At 39.3% G+C, this 12,475-nt stretch overlaps 1 pseudogene; it reads right to left on the minus strand.

The window, feature by feature from the left end:
* Window positions 1-1,332: 1,332 nt before the first annotated feature.
* LOC113052356 (uveal autoantigen with coiled-coil domains and ankyrin repeats protein-like) overlaps window positions 1,333-12,475 on the minus strand; it is a 53,590-nt pseudogene continuing 42,447 nt past the window's right edge.

Here is a 12,475-nt window from a genome sequence, read left to right on the forward strand (position 1 = left end):
AGCAGGATTGTAATGTGGCCAGCCAATAAATCCTACAAAATAAAAAGAGTCTCTTTTTTTTCAACTATTTTTCCCTCATCCCAGGTGTTATATGATGGATGATGAGGTCAGGGAGGCATGGATCACGTGGCAAGGATCAGAGAGGAGTTGGGCAGGAGACATGTCGAATCCATCTAGTCCAAATCAGCCCCATGTGTCCCCCAGAGCCCTGTTATCCTATAAATGAACTTTATTGAGGTAACAAAGTGCAGGGACCTCTGCAAAAACACTGAAGGGGTGAGCAGAGGTGACCGATCCAAGGTGGATAATGAGAAAAAAAGTGCGGTTTTCCGTGACATTCTTTTTAAAGGTACTAACACTAAAAGCCAAGCAAAGCACAATGTATGGGAGACCAGATGATAAGAGGGAGAAACCGATGAGAAAGGGATGTTTTGCACATCTGCATTAGATATTAAACTATAAAAAAAAAGGAAGTTAAGAATACTTCAAATGCACACAAAATCTAAACAGACACAGCAGCGTAGATTAAAAGGGAGCATTATCTGCGTGACACGTGGAGGGCTCTATGGTCAAAGTGAGCATGAATCATGACACAAAGACTACCGACTGAGTAACTAACCACATTAAAGCAACATGAACAGGGTTGATCCCCCCTCCCAAGTCTGCCCACCTTCCAGGGGGCCAGCTAAACGACAGGGTTACACTGTGATCCTTATGGACATGATTAATGGTAGAGAAAAAGGCAAAGAGAGGGGAGTGGTGGGAGGATGTCTGGTTCTGTTTATGGTCCTGGAAATGAGATTAAAGGGAAAGCTCCAAACAGATTGAATTGTATTTGCAATAATTGCTGAGAACAGCTTATGCAGGGCAGGCCACAAATAACACTCATAAAAACAAGACTGCAAGAGAATTGGGAGGGGGTGGGGGGACTACGTAATGAGATGACAGATGAAATGACAAAAAGGCCAGTGACTTACTGAAGCATATTGTAGAGACTAAGATAAGAAAAACAACACTGATTCTGTTGAAGGATTACAGTTTTTACTCCAACCCTAAAATACGTAGTATTAAGAATAAAAACTATGAAAAATATTGTCTTTTCTTTGTATTTGTAGATCTCATTTTGTTTTAAAAGGCAAGTTAAAACACTAATGTACAAATCAATGCAAACCACATGAGGGGAGAAAAAAAAAAGAGCCCTCAATCTAGATTTCATTGGATTTAAAGTAACAACATGTGTGTTCACTTCAAGGAGAGTGAGAGGGGCTGGAAAGGCCTGCCAAAGGCAAGGTTCGCTGCTGGGATTAATCTTTTTCATTTGCACAGAGCCAGTTTAGTCTAAAAGAGGCACTTTTATTGATGTTAGACTCCAAATTTTACCCAAAAAAGAAAAAAAAAAGGAGAGAAAATGTCCAAGGGAAAACACAGACTAACTGATAACCGTAAGAGCACAGTTATAAAGTAATACTTATAAATAATGAAACCGTTGCAATTAGTTATCCTGGCAGAGAGAACCAATAGCATCAGTTAATACCAATCAAACCAAATGGCACTACGGTAGTGGTTTTAAAATAGATGCTGAAAGCCATGGTTGGAAACTCGATTTTAGAATATTTGATTGGAAATTCAGAGGATCATGTGACAGTTTCATTGAAGAAAAAAAAAAAAAAACAGATTCACAAAGTATTAAGTATGTAAGCCTACCATCATGTTCGGAAACCTGAACCGATTATTGTGCCATTCCAGTCCTGCTGATTTTTTTTTATATTTACCACAACATTGTGTTCATTAATCAAAAGTAGTACATAGCCATGTAAAAGATTATATATCAGATTTGGAAAGCATCAAAAGGGAGAATTCCAAAATGTTCACATTCTCTTACACTAAACCACACATCAAACTTGGCCAGCCAAGTCACACCACTAGATGGCGATATCAGCCAGGATACAGGGATAGAGTGTTATGAAAGTCCACAGTGTTAAATACTTCCCTCATACAATCATTCATAAAATGTAGTCTGTTGCTGTCATTGCAGAAGCAAAGCAATTTTACATAAACACTTTAGTAAAAGAACTACTCCATCCTAAATCACCCAACCCAACAGACACCCGCTGACTCAAATACATCACGCACATTTGAAACAAATGATCCAGTTTATGGATCAGGACAAAACTGCACAAGTGGAAGATGAAGCTGCAGTGGTGTGCTTTGATCTTTTGTCATGACCCTTCAAAACAAGTGTGTGCAAATTATTTTTACAGTGATAACAGTGCTGTGCATTTACGCTATCTTACTGTATACTTCATGTGCATTAACTTAAACGTAATATTATTACTTTCTGTATTGCAAGATATTAAAAAACTATGTCCCTGGCATTTCATAAAACTTAGCCAGGCCCAGGATTTGCCTCTGTGCCCACCACTCCACTAATGCCTCGAAGCTAGTTTCCCTAAAACTAGTGCTAAAAGATCTGCTTCCTCAAACCACTAACTTATTGTTACCATTGCAGAGATTATAATAATGGTGGACTGAGAACAGAACTTTAAAATAGCTCTTAAGGGATGCATCTCTCATTAATACACTGTAGCTGTATCTCAACTATAAGAGTGGAGAGAGGGAATGTTCTTCTTTAAACTAGTTGGGATATTTAAATTTGAAAAAAGGGGTATATGAGACTCAATCACTGAATGTGCAGTTTTTTTTTTTTTTTTTTTACAGCATTTGCTTTACAGCATTCTGCACTTTCCATTGACACTAGAGCATTTAGTAATTGCGAACCAAGCTAAGCGAGTATGCTTATTTGTGATCAAATCATTATCCATTGCCTCTCGTGTTTATGATTTATGTTTTCTGGATTGATTTAACTACCCCTATTGCTATATTTAGTTGTGTCAACTAAGCAAATCTATATTACAGATCCATATTGTTAGTGCTTACATCCCTCAACCTAATCAGGGCATATCAAATGTTGCAAAATGTGACTTTTCGACCAAAGTACTCCACAGCAGTATCAAACTGCACTGAGCTGAATGGGAGGTTACTCTGTGAATGATGAATTGGAGTCAGTGTAGTCTCAGTGTGCCGAGTTCAACACACAAACCCTTGTCGCATTCGAATGATCTGCAATAAGGCAGCTTGGACATCTTCATCCATGTGACCCTGAAAGACAATAAGTGAGCGGTATTTAGTTATTTAGGTATTTAGAATTGCTTCCAGACACTATGCAACTTCAGGCTATGACCCGTATACTATTATGGTACATAGAAAACCATACAATATAACATACCTAAGAGTTTTCAATAAATGTCCTTGACATGAGAACAAAATAAAAGGAACTTCTACTGCAAAACAAAGAAGAAGAAAAAAAAAAAAAACGACACACTCAATTCACATTCACAGACAATTACCTGTGCTGCACTGAGCAGATGAGTTCGATAAATTGAAACCACTTCTCTATGTTGCCTCTCAGCATCCTGTTTAGATAAAAAAAGACAAGACATATCAAGCACTGTTTTAATAAGGTCTTGTAAGGTTAGATGGTCAGTTACTTTATAAACGCAATGCAACTTCAGCAAAACAAAATATTTCACAAAACTGACTTGTAGACAAACATACCCTGAGATGGGTGGGAATGGGAAGGCATAGGGTTCCCTCTAAAACTGCACATTCATTACATTAATTCCTCCATAACTTTCTTTATAATGTTACAACTGTTTAAATTTGTCTAATGACAAATAAATAAATAAAAAGTCTAATGATACTAGAAAGTAGGGATAAAATGCAGAGGAGATTCAAACCTGTATAAGTTTGAGGTCTGTGAGATTTTTTATTTATTTTATTTTATTTTTTGAGAGAGAGAGAGAGAGAGAGAGAGAGAGAGAGAGAGAGAGAGAGAGCGAGAGACAGAGAAATTACTTCAAGACACATTAAACTGATAAAAAAAGAATTCTGGTTGAGGGGGGACGATACAAAAATTAAGCAGAAATGCTTCAACATTGAAAAAAATAAGAGAAATTTCTTAAGCACCAGATCAGCATATTAAATTCCAATGACACTGAAGACTGGAGTAACGGCTGCTGAAAATTCAGCTTTGCCATCACAAAGAATACATTTTAAATATATTGAAATAGAAAACATTTTAAAATGTAACACTAATCACAAATTTATTTTCAAAAACACAACAAAAAAAATCTTACAGACCTCAACTTTTGAATGGCTGTGCATATTTTAATTTATAAAATGTATTTAAATAAAACTATTACATTAGTTTAACAATAAATCATACATATACTACAACATTTAGGTTAAGGAGACTATTTAATTCAAATCTTGGTAAACTTCTTAATAATACTGAAAGAAAGAAAGTGGGTCCCTGAGGCCATTCTATTAATAACAGTTCCTTCACCTTTTTTTAATTACAGGACAGAAGGATCTAGAATCCATAATGAGCACAAGTCAGTCAGTAGGTGAGTGTAATATTTAGTCCAAGGTGATGGAAGGTCATATTTGTGAGGAATTAAAACAAATCCACTGGTATGTACATGTGCACCGAGCTACTCACAGCCAGCTGCTGCTGGAGGCTCTTGACCTGGGCATGGAGTGTGTCAGTGTGTTGAGTCTGTCTCTTGTTGGACACGTTGCCAGCATAAGCCAGCTGGGATAAGCCATTTAGAGCCTGTTTCAGCCTTTCAACGTCTGCCAACAGTTCTGTGATCTGAAACGAAGAACACCTTGCTTATAATCTGACAAAATATCAAGCACTTATCGAGAACGCTCTTCCACATAACCAATGAGTATATGACAATCTCACCCTTTTGTCTTTAAGCTCAGTCTGCTCTGAGGACGCCTGGATCCTCTTCTGCAGTTCTCCAATGGTGCTCATTGATTCCTCATATCTCTCTTTTAGATCTCTGATCTCCTTCTCAATGGAGGCACTCTTTACCTGCAGGGTCTCGGTTTCCGCTCTCGCCCTTTTCTCACCCTCCCTAGCAAGTGTTGTTTCCCTGTACAGATCCTCATATTGCTCATCCAGTCCTGACATCCGATCACCAAGTTTACACACCTCCTCCTCCAGCTTGTGCTTTTCAGCTCTGAGCAGGGTCACCTGCTCTTCATGGCTGTGGAGATCATCCAGAGCATGCGTGGCTCTGAGAAGCTCAGCCTGCAGAGTGGCTACATCCTCAGCCCTCTGTGCATTGGTTTCTTCCTCCTCCCGTAGCGCCATGCGAAGCTTATTGACCTCACGCTCCAGAGCCTCTCTAACCTGGCTATACTGGGCCTCATCCAAGCTCTGACTCTGAAGCCGTTTCTCTAGCTCATGAACACGCTGGACTTCCAGTCTGTGAGCTTCTTGTAAGCACTTGCACTCCTTTTGCGCCTCCTGCAGGCTGCCACTCAGAGAGCCCTGCATGGCCTCGAAACTGCTCCAGATGGATATACTCACAATTCAGTTTCTTTTGGAGACTCTGGATCTCAGAGTTGCACAATGCATTTTTCTCCTCGAGCTCGGCCCGCTGGATCGTAACCTCTTTATATTGCTGCTCCAGCTCCATCAGCTTCAGACTCAGCTCCTCTACCTGGCCTGTGCAGCGATCCTCCACTTCCTTGTACTTCTCATTGGCCACAAGCCCCGTCTGAAGTTTCTGCTGCAGATTTGCCATCTCATCCTTCAATTTTTCATTCTCTTGCCTTTGGCATTCCCCTTTGGTCTTTTCATCACTGCATATCTCCTGCATTTCGGCAAGTTTTTCTGCCAAGTCCTTCAGAGCAGTGTTGAAATGCATCTCTTTTTTCCTCCATGGCAGTCAACGGAACAAACTTCAACTGCAATGCCTCCTGAATAGTATCCAACTCTTTCTTCTGTGCTTCGATTTCCATGTGGAGCTTTGATGCACTCTCTTGAGCACACTGGTACTTAGAGTAGGCATCTTGAGCTCTTCCCTCTGCTTCTGATAAAGCTTTGCTCATTGTGCTTTTCAATATCTCATGTTCCACAAGGCTGATATAGTCATTTTCCAACTTGGCCTGCACATTCTCAAACTCCTCATTCAACATAGCATTTCCTTCTTTCACCCTCTGTAACTCTGCTTCCCGAACTCTGCAATCATCCTCCAACTTTGCGATTTCAATCTTTGCTTTCTCCAAAGCTTCATTTAAATCAGTCTGCACTCTCTCATTCTCATTCTTTGTGACAAACTCAATGTCAAAGCTCTGCTTCAGTGATGCTTTTTCAGCTGCCAAAATCTCAAGTTCACTGACTTTCTCATGGTATTGATCCTGAAGACTATTAAGATCTCTTTCCAGTTCGTTGTTGCGTTCTGTGAGAGTACTCATCTCACTCTCATAACGTTCACAGGGGATGTACATGCTACTCAGGTTGGCAATGTTTTCACAAAGAGAGGTCTTCTCTTCCTGCAACCTCTGTAGCTGCTCTTCAGCCTGTTTTCTCTTCCCAGTCTCCTCCGCTAACCTAACACTCAACTCCTCCACAGCGAGACCCATAGACCTCTTCACCTCCTCATGGTTTTCCAATGTCACAAACTTGGTATTCAGATTGTTGGCGAGTTCCTGCAGCTGCTCTCTGAGCTGTTCTCTCTCATCCTCGCCTTCCTCCACTTCACAAATTAATGACTGACACTTTGCAGTGACGTCAGCAAGTTTCTTCTTCAGGGTTGAGCTTTGCTCCTCCAGAGCAGCCCGGACTCGCTCGTGCTCTTGCAGGGGGACAGACTGTCGGTCGTCCATCACACGGTGGAGCTCTGCCACTTCCTCCAGCACACGGTCATAATCCTCCCTTAACTCTGCCAACTGTAGCTCTTTCTCATCCACAGCATTGGTAAAGAGGTTCTTCATGTTGTCAAACTTCTCTCCTGGAACCATTGATGTCAACCTGGCCTCTGATGTCTTCACTTGACCCTGCATGTTTAAGAGTGTCACCTCCATGATTTTATGGTCCTCTCTCATTGCACTCAGCTCTGCGGTGAGAGACTCAACCTCCACAGCCAGAAGACCTTCACCTTTCTTATACTCCTCCAAAGCTTTCTCACTCTGCTTTAAATGATTCCTGACCCGCCCAACCTCAGCAGAAGCACCCTCATACTTTGCCTTCACCTCATTCAGCTGTGCTTTGAGGTCATCGACAACTTGGTTATTGAGGTGCTCCTTTACCGCCACCACTTGAGCCTGAAGCTGTTTCACCTTTGCCTCAGAGTCTATCATTCGCTTCTGCATATCTCCCATGGCTTCCTCCAGCTCATGTATCTGCTGATCCGACTCACGTTTGATGGTCTCACACTTCCTGGTCAGTTCCTCACATTCCTGAGACTTGCATGCTAGAGCCTTTTGGAGGCGGCCCACCTCCTCTTGTGCAGCCTCCTGCTGTCTGCGGACACATTCAAGCTCTTGACAAAGTGTCTCAGGATCCCAAGCCACTGGCTGAGACAGCTCCAAAGGTCGTGCCACAGATCGAGATGGTCCTGTAGGCTCTAAGATCTGAATTCAAACACAAGTAGGCATTGATTATTATTCACACAAAACATTCTGACTGTATATCTTGTCTGAGTGTTTTTCCATGAATAGTTACAATGCCACAGTTGAAAAGACTGGAAAAGTATTTTTTTTTCAATTAGAACAAGAAATTAGGGGAAGGGGGAGGGGGATGCAAGCTAAAATAATGAAAAAAATAAAATAAAATAAAGCCATCAGCAGCCAGTTTTAAAAGAGAAAGCGAAGATGAAATGGTTCTCATATATTTTGTCATATGGGGTCACAATAGGGCTTAAAACTTTTGAAGAAAGTTTTATCTAGGTCACATCCAAAGTCAGACATCTGATCCTACTTTAGTAGGTGCATTTTTTCATCTTTTTATGTGCAGTGACCTCTAACATAGGTGAGAGTAAAGTCGTCTCTGGTGCTAATGTGACAACAAAATTGTATCCACCAAGTCTGCCCAAAAGCTGATCCCAGGCATAGTACGTCCCTTCAGAGAATAGCCCTAATAAATCATAATCCCTTCTGACACTGCAGGCTATGGAGGTTCTGAAATGAAACGAGAGGATGCAACTCTGAAAATCTGAATGCCACTGCCTCTCTGAAGCTTAACGCAGCTGACACAGCCAGTCTGCTCTATGCATTACTGAATATCAGAAGGAAAATATATATATATATAAAATATCAAACCTTGGGAGTAGAGAAATAACTATATGCTAAGCTCAGGAAACCTTCAGAATCAATTCTTGATTTTAAATTTAAGCATTTGCACTTAGAAGTTTGATGCTATTGTTGAACAGTGACCTCCAATTGTGCAGTGCATTTTGCAGAGGACAAGGACGGCTTCCTGTGAGAGCAGCCTACAATGACGGTGTCTGTTTCTTTAAAGTGGGGCAGTTCAAACTTTGCAAGGACTTTCTAGTGCTTCTGACTCACAGTCTGTAAGTACAGTATGTTTTCATATGCAAAGGATCCGCCACTGATGATTCAAAACGGCAGTTCTGATTAGTGTACAGTAACTGTTAGAGCTTGTGTTTGTCCTTTCTCCGATCACAAATGCATACACGGTTTTATATATTTACACAGCACGATGCAACGCAATGCGTAAAAAGACAGTATAAGTCATTATAATCCGTAATTATGTGCCCACTGGATGCAACAAATGCCTCATTTGTAATAGGTTTTATTGGTTTTGTCTCATCCCGCCGGGACACACGGCATCACAGTATGGTAAGGGGCATATTATTTCCATCTCATGCTTGAGGCATTCGGCCAATCACAACGCACTGGATAGTTGGCCAATCAGCTTATACCTTGCTTTTCAGAATGATGAGCTTTGTAAAAATAGGCACGTTTCAGAAGGCGGAGCATTAAGGAGCAACAATGTACAGTATATGGAAAATAATGTGTTCTTTGAAACTTAAACCACAAACACATTGCATTACACAAAATAAATTTATTTTTAGCAATGTCATGTGACCCCTTTAAAATAATTTTTATAAACATGCCTTAGAAAAAAACCCCCACTGGTGTGCAACAAGTATATATATATATATATATATATATATATATATATAAACATAAAAATGTTTAGGTCCTATTGTGTTTTATTGTGGTAATCGAAAGCATTCCATACTTTAACGAGAGACATGTTTTTAATGCAAAATGTAAAAAAATCTGTTAGTAGCAGTACAACAGTAAAATCCCTCAGAAATCAATCCTCTCATACTTTCTGTAGTCATTCCACAACTGTTTCCTGAAAGCCCTTTAACTTCAAGTTCGTCCCAACTGGCACGTGTTGAAGTTGGTTTAAATTTTACATAAAATGTAATTAGGCTTTTGGCCTCAACACAAACTCATGGCATTTATGTTAAGAAGAGTTTAAAGAAATCGAAATTCACCTGAGCTGAATCCAAGCTGTGTGACTGTCGCACTAATACATTGTCTTTTCCTGCAGAAAAAAAAAGTACCCAATATGAAAACACACACACAAACCCACCTTTTTTCTGAAATCCCTACACTCAGAACACTGTTTATATTGAGGTCTCTGATATCAAGGGGCAAACTTAATTAGCATAAAGATTCAGAATTTCAAGACAAAATCACCTTTGATCACAGACTGGCCAGGGTAATCTCCCTGTAAAATAAAAACATGCAGATTTATTCATCATCTCATCAATCTTTGATCATGGGATGCTGGATCAGGAGTTAATGAGCAGCAGTCTTTAAAAAGCATGTTGCAAAGATGTTTACTGACCAAATGGCTCCGCTGCTGGACTCTCACAGTCTCTACGGCCCTGGCTCCTTCCTCCTTCTCTTTGGCAGAAAGTAAACGCTTCAGCTGTTCTCTCTGGTGTAGAAAACACAGATACACAGATACACATGCATATTTAACAGCAACTAACACCCAACCTTAATTAAAATAAACAAATAACCTTGCGTCAATACAATGAAAGAAATGGGAAGAAAATATTTAAGAAATTAAAATGAAAGAGGACAATGTCACTAGGACAGAAGGCGGCATTTTCCAGGACAACACACAAATTACCTCCTTGTGAAGGTCCTCTACTGTTGAATTATTCTGAAAGAAGGAAAGAACAGAGTGACAGAGAACATGTATTACACAAGATATCTTTTTGAACTATTCAAATATAAACACACAACTGCCTACACAGATAAACGCATACAAGATTAATATCTATACGTTTTTTTGGCTTCTTTTACTATTTACTGCAGTGCTGAAACCAACGTGTAAGATGCAGGCTTGCAAATAAATTGACTAATTATTAAAAAACAAAACAAAGAAACACCTGGCTGAGTTGGTGCTGAAGCGAATTAACTTTATCAAGCAGTGTTCTCTGCTCCTGATGGAACTTCTTTAGTGTCCCCTGTTGGCTCTCATTCTGTTTCTCTAGGTCCTAGAAAACATAAACGTTACAAACAGTCATTAATTGCCCATTCATTTGTACCTATGTACAGTTTGCAATGCAACAATGTTCATGATGAATGTTTTACACGAATGTGTAAAAAAACATGCAAATGGCACAGAATAAAGGCCCGTTCACACCAAGAACGATAACTATAAAGATAACTAAAAAGTTAACGATATTAGCGTCCACACCAGCGAACGATATTGTCTGTGTATTCTAAGTGGACGCGCGTCTGCTGCTTTAAATTCTCGAGGTCAATACAGCAGGATTGATTCTGATTGGTTGGCAATGTTTTTATCGTTCATCAGAGAAAAAAAATCTTCTGCAAGTGATTCCAACGATATCGTTTCTCAATGCCTTTATTGTTATAGTTGTGGTGTGGATTCCGCTATTCTTTAATACTGAGAATGATTTTTAGAACTATATTTTTATCGTTATCTTTATAGTTATCGTGCTTGGTGTGAACGGGCCTTAAGTCCAGGTCTAATAATGAAATAATTTACAGGCAGCAGTCATAGAGCTGAATGGCCCTGACCTGTATGATCTTATCACGGTTAGAGGTTTCAGAGACCAACTCCACAGACTGCAACTGACACAAACAGAAAAGAAAATATATAAATATGGTAAACTGCACAAAAATAATCAGGATGTCTTTCGAATCTAATTGCAGGCCCATTTATAACATGATAAACGGTAAAGTGTGTGTGGGTGGGTCAGAAACTGCTGCTCTACGTGTACTTCTGACAAATCCACATGTTAGAAATGAGTGGTCCCTGATAATTAATGTCCCCAGATAATAATGGTACTTGGTGATTACATATTGACCTTAAAAATATGACTATCATAAGTTAACTTCAGGACAAAAAGTGGGTTAAATTATAAAAAAAAGTGCCGGAGATGATTATTTCAGAGGAAATGTTGTCTTTCATTAAACACTGGATGGCAGTAGTGCATAAAAGTTTCTACAGCACTGCAGTCGCTTCTGCAGGTACAATCAGATTAGATTAGACACAGACACATGGTATGAAGTAAGGAATTAGATTAGTCTGAAGTAATTTGTTCTCCATTTAATAGAGGTATAAGTGCTGAAATACGAAAAACTAAATTGCGCTCTCTGCACATCAATCACGAATCCCATTTGTATGATTTCAGACTCTAGACACAGACTCTGCTATAGATGGCTTCAGTGAAATTACAATGAGAATGAAGACAGACTTTCTCTGTGCAGTATGTCCAAAGAAAATATATCAGTGCATTCTGGATCAGTTATACAAAAAAATTCAGACAATGCCAAAAATTAATAAGTAAGGGGGACAAGGTCTAACTTGTTGTTATTGACTATAATCTGTATATTATGTTTCTTTAAAATCTCATCTGCATGGAGATGCTCAGAATGAAATGAAGGTGAAAATGCTGCATATACCTGTCTCTTTTTCGGTTCCATCTTGGCAGCCTCTTTTGCTGTGAACATAAAGGATTAATTAGTAATTCATGGAATTGAAAGAAGAAAAAAAATACAGGACTAGTATAGGGATGTTTTTCTAGTATGTATAAGTAGCTCTTCTCTTTCAATCTGAAGCATGAGGCTTGAAAACACACTGCTCTACACTCTTCTTAGGAAGTGTGCGCATAGGCTTTCTATAACCTTAAAACCTGATAAAGGTCTATTTCACACCAAAAGTGATGCAAAAAAGTCATGCGAACTGCAGGGGGGAAAAGGATTAAAAACCTATGAAGAATTGCATTCAACTGATTTACACCAAGAATGGCAGAAATTTTCATCAGCATTTCTGTGAAAAGTTGCCATAAATGAAACATACTTGAATGAAACAAAAACATCACATTTAAGTGATGTTTTTGTTTCATTCAAGTATGTTGAATGTTGAAAGCACAATGGAATGGAACAATGGAATTAATGAGGTGATAAAGGAATATCTTGTTCCAATGATAATAGTGGCCTACTGTTAGTAATAATATTGCCAGAAATAGCTTGGCAAATCATTTCTTTTCGCTCTGTTCGTTTGTTGTCATTATGGCTATTTGAAGTGCTTGCTCTG

Source organism: Carassius auratus, chromosome 32, assembly GCF_003368295.1.
Source record: "Carassius auratus strain Wakin chromosome 32, ASM336829v1, whole genome shotgun sequence".
Classification (NCBI taxonomy): Eukaryota; Metazoa; Chordata; class Actinopteri; order Cypriniformes; family Cyprinidae; genus Carassius; species Carassius auratus.